Genomic DNA, 9,997 nt, shown 5'->3' with positions numbered 1-9,997 from the left:
AGTAAATGACCTTGTGGCCAGTGAAAGCCATTGAGGCAGGGGGCAGCTGTATTCTCCTGGGGCTGCCTTGTCACAACCTTGCAGAAGCTGGTGCAAAAGATGTGAGCCTGTCTCTCTCTGCTCCAGAGCTGTTGGCTGCACCAGATGCTCATCTAGATGCTCTCAGCAAACAGAGTGAAGTGGCTCATGCCAGTGCAATAATGTGGAAGGAGATGCGTGGTGTGAGAGGACTCGAGGGGGGAAAGTGGACAACAGTGTTTGCAGCGTGGGAATTTTGACACACAGTGACAGAGGCTGAGCTGAATAGAGATGCTCTGTGGCATGCAGAGAGTCTTACAGAGTCTGCATGCACTTCTCTGCTCCCTGGAGGGGCGTATTTGGGTATTGGACCCTGTCCTCTGGGTTGCTGAGCTGAGCAAATACCTGTAACGGGGACCAAGGCTCCCTGGGTGGTCTTGGCTGAGTGTCTTCCTGCCCCTTCACATCACTCTTCCAGTCCTTCAAGGCAGGGAAGGGTGCTCCTGGGTCAGGAAAGTACCAGCCAATTCTCACAGGGCTGCTGCTGGGTGAACAGCAGTGCCAGCACTGGGGAAGCCATGAATGGGACTGCTGCTTGCATGATTTTTCCAGGCCAATAAAGGAGATTAAAATAGCTTCTCTCTCTCGCTCCCTGAACAGGCACAGGCATCAGGAACTATCCCTTGAGATAGTTTTCTGCAGCCTTCACTGTACCTCGGTGAGGCAGCAGATCCCAGCCGAGCACAGACCCTGTACACACTCCGGGATACCTTGCTAGCAGTGAAGCTTTTGCTTGTGCTTGCAGCCATGCCCAGGCAGCTCATCCATAACATGCTCTTTCCTCTTCTCCTGCTGTTTTGGGTGGGAAAATTGAGGCACTGTAGGGATGTGAGCACAGGAGTCTTCTCTTGTGCAGTCAAGCCCGTGGCAGAGCTGAGACCAAAACGCAGGGTCTCAGTGCTTCACCTTGTGCCTCTGCTGGAAAGTCATCTCTTTCTGTCTCTCCCTACTGCTCAGCACTAGCACAATACTGAGTCTGAAGGAAATGCTGACATTCTGTTGGGGTTTGATTTTTTTTCCAAGCATGTCATGTGGGAGTTATTAAAGGAGTGGCCTACATTGTACAAATATTTCCAGGAACAAGCTTGCTGGTGTCTGGGGCTGTGGAAGAGGGAGCATGGTTCTGACCAGCATGGGCTGACTGCCAGACCATGATCCCTATCCATCCATCCACTCATTCATCAGTCCATCCCCAAAACCTCCCTTTCTCCAGTGAATCAGTAACAGTGAGGGGCAAGGCTGACAAAGCTTCCATGTACCCTGCTTTGCCTCAGCTGAGGTGACCAGAGACTGCTGTCCCCTTCCAGCCTGGCATGGTGGGCCAGTGGGCACATTTTATTTTATTTATTGATTGATTTTGGAATGGTTTAGGTTGGAAGTGACCTCAAAGCTCATCCAGTTCCAACTCCCTGCCATAGACAGGGACACCTCCCACTAGAACAGGTCGCTCAAGGCTTCATTCAACCTGGCCTTGAACGCCTCCAAGGAGGGAGCATCCATAACCTCCCAGGGCAACCTGTGCCAGTGTCTCACCACCCTCACTGGAGAGAACCCTTTCCTAACATCTAGTTTGCATTTTCCCTCTTCCAATTTAAACCTGTCCTGTCATTACAAGACCTTGTCAATAGTCCCTCCCCAGCCCTCCTGTAGGCCACCTTCACCACTATTTGGTCTCCTTGAAGCCTTCTCTTCTCCAGGCTGAAGAGCCCAGATTCCTGTAGCCTGTCCTGTAGCCTGTCCTCACAGCAGAGCTGCTGCAGCCCTCTGAGCATCTTCACAGAATCACAGAATGAACCAGGTTGGAAAAGACCTCTAGGATCATCGAGTCCAACCCATCACCTAACCCTTCTAATTAACTAACCCATGGCACTAAGTGCCTCATCCAGCCTCCTCTTAAACACCTCCAGGGATGGGCACTCCACCACCTCCCTGGGCAGCCCATTCCAGTGCCAATCACTCTTGCCGTGAAGAATCTAATCTTTGCTCCTTTCCCACCTCACATTTCTCCCTTTTTTCTCCCAAACTCACAGCACCTGGGTGCTGTTGCAGTCTCCTCCCACCCCAGGTGTGACCACTTTGCCCTCCCTGCTCACTCTCCTTTATAATCGGTCCCAGAAGAGGCAGTAGCTCCAAGTTTGCCCAACTGGGCAGAGGATCTTCCTCCCATCACCACTGGTGAGTCTCCCACCCTGGTGAGTGCACTGGGTGAGTGGTGGAGGGGATCAAAAAGGCCGGGGGGCCTGGTGGCCCCCCGGCTAAGTAGAACTAGGCTTGATGATTGCTCTAACATCACCCACGGGTGCTGGCTGAGCTCCTCTGTGCTTAACTGCTGCTTTCTGTTCGCTTGTCAATCTTCATGGCACTCCTCTGGACTTGCTCTAACAGTTCCATGTCCTTCATGTGTTGGGGGCTCCAGAACTGCACACAGTACTCCAGGTGGGGTCTGACAAGAGCAGAGTAAAGGGGCAGAATCTTTACCCTTGCCCTGCTGGTCAGGCTGCTCTTGCTGCAGCCCAGCACACAGTTGCAGTCTGGGCTGCACTCACACTGCAGACTCATGTTGAGCTTTTTATCAATCCAGGCCCCCAGGTCCTTTTCCTCAGGGCTGCTCTCAGCCATTTACCCCTCAGTCTGGATATGTGCTTGGGATTGCACCGACCCAGGTGCAGGATCTTACACTTGGCCTTGTTGAATGTCATGAGGTTGGCCTGGGCCCACCTCTGCAGCCTGTCCAGGTCCCTCTGGATGGATCCCTGCCCTCTAGCAAGTCTACTGTGCCACACAGCTTAGTGCCATCTGCAAACTTGCTGAGGGTGCACTGATTCCTCTGTCCATATCACTGACAAAGATGTTAAACAGCACTGGTCCTGGCACTGACCCCTGAGAGGGCCACTTGGCACTAGTCTCCAGGTGGCCATTGTGCCCTTGATCACCACTCTCTGTGTGCCACCATCCAGCCAATTCCTTATCCAGCAGTGCTCCACCCATCAAGTCTGTGTTTTTCCAGTTTGGTGACCAACATGTCATGTGGGACAGAGTCAAATGCCTTACTCAGGTCCAGGTAGATGATGTCAGTTGCCCTTCCCTTGTCCACTCTTGGTGTGACTTCGTCATAAAAAGCCACTAAATTTGTCAAATATGATTTGCCCTTGGTGAAGCCATTGCTGGGTACCACCAATCACCAATTGTTTCTTGGCACACATCTCTTTTGGAGCATTTTATGCATCCCCCATCCCTGTGGACAGTGGTGTCTAAACGAGGACTGTGATGCTGTCAAGCTGCTGCCTATTTCTTGAGAGGCACAGGATGATCATCAAATCATAGAATCAACCAGGTTGGAAGAGACTTCCAAGATCATCCAGTCCAATCTGTCACCAGCCCTAGCCAATCAACTAGACCATGGCATTAAATACCTCATCCAGTCTCCTCTAAACACCTCCAGGGATGGCAACTCCACCACCTCCCTGGGCAGCCCATTCCAATGCCAATCACTCTCTCTGGCAACAAATTCCTCCTAACATCCAGCCTAGACCTCCCCCAGCACAACTTGAGACTGTGTCCCCTTGTTCTGTTGCTGGTTGTCTGGGAGAAGAGACCAACCCCCACGTGGCTACAGCCTCCCTTCAGGTAGTTGTAGACAGGAATGAGGTCCCCCCTGAGTCTCCTCTTCTCCAGGCTAGACAACCCCAGCTCCCTCAGCCTGTCCTCATAGGGCTGTGCTCCAGGCCCCTCACCAGCTTCGTTGCCCTTCTCTGGGTGATTATCCTCCCTGGAGAGGCCATGATTTACTCTGCACTGATGGCTGCTGAAGCTGGGGAATGTCTGAGGCTGGAGGGCTCTTTCCAGGGGCCTCCAATGAGAAGCAGGAGGAGAAGCTGTGCTTAGCAGAAGGGCTTGTTGAAAGGTTGGAGGGTAGCACACAGAAACTGAGGGGTTTCTCAGCAGGAGATCTCCAGGTAACACTAAAGAGAAGAGTAACAGCAGTACTCAGTGCCACCAAGAGCCTTAATCCCTCTCAGCCATAACTCACACAGTCATGACTCAGAGCGGAGTATCTCCTGCACCTGCCTGCCTCTATGAAGGATAAATAATAACAGTTTGTGGTTAAAACATAACCCTCAGATGATAATCTGTGGGACATGGTTTATTCAAAGCATCTGTGCTGGGAGGGGGTTACCTCTCCTTCCTTGGCAGGATGTTGATTTGTACTCGTGGCGCAGGCTCTCAGGCCAGCAGGAGAGGGATGCTGTATAACACAGAGGTCTGCAGGCACCGTGCATGGCTCCATGCTCCCTGAAGCAGGCGAGGTGAAAGGACTGTCCATTTGTAATAAGAGCAGTTATGCTTCAGGCAGGAATTGTAGCAGCAAAACCTTGGCAAAGGTCTCACCCAGATGAGCAGATTACACTATATAACACAAACCTAAGCAAAGCTATTTCCCAGGCTTGTTATCTCCCTCAGAGGACAGTGATTCCTTGGGGCTGGGTGACCAGGGGCATGATTTCAGCCTGGCTCTTGAAGTTCCTAAGAGGTTTGGGGACAGACAAGAAAAGTCTCCTGCAAGTGGATGTCAGTGACGCAGGGCAGAGTGATGGTATTGCTGGTATGTCGAGCACCTTGTTTGTTATACCTCAGACGTGTCGCAACAGTACTGGATTGTGTAATGGTTTCCAGGAGATTTTCCTGCTTTTGGCTTTTGGGACTCTCATTCCCAGGGTTTGGTTTCTGCCAGAGGTGGGATGTGGTAAAGAGAATGAATTAAAAGCAAACCTCACTTAGGTGGAGGTCTGAACAGAGATACCAATAGTGTGCGACGGAGAGAAGGAGGAGAAGATTTCTGCCTTTTAAAACTGTTTTTGGTTGGTTGGGTTTTTTTTAGTTTGTTTTTTTTTTGTGATCACCTTTCTTCCCAAAAGCTTACAGGCAGGGGGTGAAAGCTGGGTACAGTTTCTGATCTTGGTAGCCTGATGCTGCTGCATGTCATATTAAGCTTTACATGCTGACACCAGGCATTTTGCCCACAGGGAGTTAAACACTTTTTCCTAGCACCAATAAGAGGTGGTTATTGACAAATGTCCTTGCCTTGTCCCCACAGGAGGCTGAGGATCCTGTGATCCAGCCTGAGCACTTCTGCAGCACCCCTCTGGCATCTATATGCTTTCCTCCTCAGAGGCCGAGGTCTCCCCAGTCCCAGTCTCAGCACATTCCTCCTTTTCCTTTTCTCCCGTGTAGTTTTGTTCTCCCTTTGCTCCCTGCCTGAGATGGGGGAGCTTGCAGCAGCCAGTGCAAGCCCCCTTGGCCACTGCCAGGTGCAAAGCACAGAGAGAGCTCAGCTTGCCCTCACATCTCCACTTCGGGGCACAGATAAATCCGCGGAGTTGCCAGTCAGCAAACGCCAGCTTCTCGCTCGGCACGAGCGACCCAGGAGCTTCAGAAGCTTAAAATATTGCACAACTTGGAAGAAATTATCACTGGGAAAATTGCTGCAGCACCCCGGGGAAATTCAGCTCTCTGCCACAGAGGCGGAGGCATTCAAGCTTCGCCTTGAAGCGGCTGCAAGAATTTCTCAAGTTGGCCATCTTCGTTTTCCAGGACCTCATTCGGCACGTTGGCTGCAATCTGCCTAGCCTGGGTTCTGCCTCCAGCTTGCCTTAGTTCTGAAAACTCCAGCTAAATGCTGACATGGTTTATAAGGAATTAAGGGAAGATGTTAAAATGGAAAGAGTTGGGCAAGCCCAGATAGCTTTGGAGTGCATGGCACAGCGAGATCCTCCTCAGTGGGGACTAGGCTCCCTTGTACTGCTAGGCATGGCACAGATGGGATACGGGCACAGCAGGATGCTCCTGTCCCAGCTCTGACCAAGCACAGCAAATAACGGGGTGCAGTACTCCCAAATCTGCTCCCCAGTGCATTGTTCTGCAGGGATGTGCTGGGCAGCAGCTAAAGGGGACCTTTCCAGCTCACCACTGTGTCCAGATCCCTTTCACATTCAGGCTTCAGCCCTCAGAGGATGAATTGCACCACATCACTGAGCCCATGGCAAGGTCCCCCTCTGCTCTTCCCTCGCAAAGAATGAAATAACCTGGAAGTTGTTGGTTTCTGGAAGCAATTTAGCGTGGGACGTGGCTATTAATTTAAATAGATTACAGAAATTTGAACTAAGCTGTGTATAAATCTTCTGACCAGCTCTTTGGGCTTTGGTCTCTGTTGTTTACACTTTATATTTTTTTCTTTTAAGAACCAAAACCTGTGCTTTATTGATTCCTGAAGCAGTGATTTTTAGGTGGGAGCTCGCTGCTGCCTTTCTGGGCGTGCATGGCAGGGCAGCTTTTCTCTTCCACACGTATCACCTTTCAGAGCTACTGTGAGTAGGGTGCAGATGTTGTTAGGTCTCAGGTAAAGCCATCAAAGGTGGACATTCAATCAAATTTGACATCATCTTCAACCTGAAGGCAAATGGGTTGGTTTTGATTAGCAGCTCATGGGGCTGAGCCTAACCCATATCAGAGCTGCTGTTGCTACTTTACCTGAATGGCAAAACCACAGATGGTAATTATAATGATAAGTGCTTACAGATTTCCCAACAACAAAGATAATTTGTTTGCTCCATGCCTTGTTAGAAGAGGAATTTTGTTCTGGTGACTGGGTGGTTTGTGAATCAGTTGTTGCCCTTTCACCCCTCCATCCCCAGCTTGGCTGTTCCCCCCAGCACAGCTATTAGACATTGATCCAACAAGAAGGGTCCTGCCGAGTCTGGTCTCCTCCACAGTGGCCATCGAGACGCCAGCCCAGTGAAAGGAGCCATCCTGGTCTGGCAGGGAGGAGGATGCTGTTCTAGAATGGCTTGGAATGTTGGGCAGGGGAGTCCTCCTAAGTCCCTCAGCTCCTAACCCCTGCTCATGCGCACAGCTTCTGGGGTGAAAACTTGCCGCAAGGCTGCCTTTGAGTTGCTGGACTGCTGCTGCTGATGCACAGCAGGGTAAAACTCAGCCGTGTTCCCAGTGCCCAAGCCATCATCTCGCTGAGGGATGATGAGGTAACATGTGAGTGGCCAGGTTTGCACCTCTTGCTCCTGGAGCCACTGCCAAAACCTGCAGCTTTCCTCCCACTGAAGGTGACTGAGTGGCCAAAGTCCTGGGAGGAAAAAGGGAGAGCTTGTCACTGCTGCTCTCTGACAGCCCGAGGTCTCTCTCCACCCCGCAGTTGCTCTCCAGCACTGGAGGTGGGTTACCTGTAAATTAAACCAGCTGGTGCCAGGGGCTGAGGGCTCACCAGCAACCCTGGCCCTTGTCCACAGCCTTCCCCCAGGCAGAAATCCCACAGGCCGTCTTGGACCCCGGCTTGGCTGCAACTGAGAGCAGCATCTTGCTTGTCCTGTGGGCAGGCAGATAACAGCTTTGATTTCTGGGTCTCATTTTAATTACAATGGGAAGACAAAGCTCGTTTAAGTGCCCGCTTTGCCTTCCAGTGATCCTTCCTGGCTGGCAAGTGCACTGGGCTAACAAAAGCATTCCTCTCTCCCCCCCCCCCCACCCCGGGGCCGGCCGCGGCAGCCCGTATGGCGAGCAGACGGAGGCGATTAATGCGCACAAGACCAGCCTGCCCAGCTCCCAGTCTCTGCGCACAACCTGACACCCCAAGCAGCCTCTCTGCAAGGAGAAACTACCCTTGAAACATAGACGTCCTCCACAAAGCACCCATACGCCAGCTCATTTTTGCCTCCCTACCCAGTACCGGCAGAATACCTGCAGGGTCTTGTCCCAGAGCATGTTTCTCTTCTCCCACAGCTCAGATCAGATGATTTTTTTCCCGGCCAATAGTACCCAGAGTTGTTCAAGAAGGTGATATCGATCTTGTTCATATTTGTTGCCTTAATGAGTCACAAATTCTGTCTGCAAGCAGAGGTGGTTTGGAGGTGCCGGCTGGCTGCTGCTAACCTGCCTTTCTGGAAGGGTAGGAATTCCAGCAGATTCGGAGAACTGGTGTTTTCTTATATTCCTAAAGGAAATTACACTAATTGCAACAATCCCCATGTCCCTGCAGAGAGCAGATGCGATAGGATCTCCCCAAATACCTGCTCCTGATAACAGTAACCTCCCTACAGCTCTTCTCCTGCCCCACGGCCCTGAAGGATCTGCAGCGAGTGATCCTGCCAGACCAAAACGCTTACGGCCCCTTTGACACCAAATCGTTTCTGTGCTGGTTCATCTTTTGCTTAACTGAGCTGGCAAAGGCATCGTCTCCCATGTGGGCAGGGGACTTGGTGCATCAGCTGCCGCTGCTCTGATCTTTGCTGTGGCCAAGATTTCATTCTTTGGAAATGGTTTTAATATTCACTACACTAATATCCGCGCGCGGGCACGGCGTGCGGGGTCACAGCACAGTGCTGGTGTGGAATTCATATAAATGCTCCGTGGGGTATCTCTAAACAATCATCCCATATTAATCAGCTTAATATTAATCAGCTTTCTCCTCCACTCAGATCTAGGAAAGTCCCCTCTCCAGAGGGGGACGTGGTGCTGATTTAAGGGATGCAGCCTGCTTCCGGAGCGGTGGAGGGAGCAGGACACTCTGCATCTCACATCTCTCAGATGCTCTTCAATGGGCTTAATTTAAACATTAACTCCCAATTTGCCTCTGGGCTCAGGGTATGGAAAAAATTAGAGCAAAAGGAGAATTTTTCAAGAAGCTTTGAGTGAACAAAGTAGGGTTATAATAGAAATAGTTTTTGACCTTAATTATGGCTTCTAATGGAAATGGTTGTGCAACCTCAGCAGTGGGATTTGGTATGCGCAGGCAGATCTGAGCTGAGGATGATGATAGGAGGACAGCAAGGCCTTGGTGGCCTCAGTTGTTCTTTCATAGAAGGGTTTCAGAGAGCAGGGTTGAGGCTGGTGAGGTGAATGTTCCTCATTTCTACCAGCTGCAGCTCTGATTTGCTCCATCCAGAGCTAAAGTTTCACCTTGTTTCTGCTTTGGACAAGAATATAAATGGCCTCAAGTACCTCATCACTGCCAGTGGGATGTGCAGCTGGGTACCCAGCACCTTTGGACAGAAGAGCAGGGAAAGTCTGTCATTACTTACTGAGGTCAGCATGGCAAGTCCCAGCACAAAGTCAGCATGGCTTGCCCTGCCTCTCTCCTCCAAGGAAGCAGTTCTCTGCTGTATACAGCAATACAACAAACTCCAGCACTGCTCTCCAGGGATAAGCGATGCTGATGAGAACTGCTGAAATACTCTTTTGAAGCATCCAGATTGCAAAATAATGATGTGGTGTTAGCCAGAGGTGGGAGTGGGATGGAATAATTACAGAAGAGGAAGCACATCACTTTTATTACTGAGTCCAGCCTTCTTGCTCTGGAAACCTGCTATAATGGGTCACTTGCCACCACCTGGGAGTAATGACATGTGGAATCAATGTGACTTAGAAACCTCCCTTTAGGGTAATAAATGAACATTGGCCCTTCGAAGGGCTGGGTACTGCTTGGCTCATGCCCTCTCCTGCCACAGAAACATCTGAGCTTCTCGAGCTGTGGGTCCACCAAAAGGCTTGCTTGTGACTATGTAAAGTCACACAGAATCACAGAATGTTAGGGGCTGGAAGAGACCTTGAAAGATCATCTAGTCCAACCGCCCTGCCAGAGCAGGATCACCTATACCAGATCACACTGGAAGGCCATATCTGCCCCTTTTCCACCCCATCTGACCTATTTTCCTGCTTTTTCTCCCCAAACCCAGAGCACCCCAGGTGTGGCCACTTGGACCTCCCTGCCCACTCCCTTTTTAATCCATTCCAGAAGAGGCAGAGGCCCTAAGCTATGCCCAACTGGGCAGAGGGATCCTCCTCCCATCATCACTGGTAAGTCCCTGTGGTGCACACTGCATGAATGTTGGAGGAGACAAAGACCAGGGGGCCT

The 9,997-nt window shown here is 51.0% G+C and overlaps 1 long non-coding RNA gene across 1 annotated transcript; it reads left to right on the top strand.

Annotated features, from left to right (window-relative positions):
- The first annotated feature begins 2,180 nt into the window (after positions 1-2,180).
- Positions 2,181-9,494, top strand: LOC135187049 (uncharacterized). The gene is made up of 2 exons (XR_010307175.1): positions 2,181-2,253; positions 5,174-9,494. It is a non-coding gene; the product is annotated as an uncharacterized LOC135187049 (long non-coding RNA).
- Positions 9,495-9,997: the final 503 nt, after the last annotated feature.

This window comes from Pogoniulus pusillus, chromosome 26 (assembly GCF_015220805.1).
Source record: "Pogoniulus pusillus isolate bPogPus1 chromosome 26, bPogPus1.pri, whole genome shotgun sequence".
Classification (NCBI taxonomy): Eukaryota; Metazoa; Chordata; class Aves; order Piciformes; family Lybiidae; genus Pogoniulus; species Pogoniulus pusillus.
Note: the sequence above shows the minus strand (reverse complement) of the source record. Positions and strands in the feature narration are given on the sequence as shown.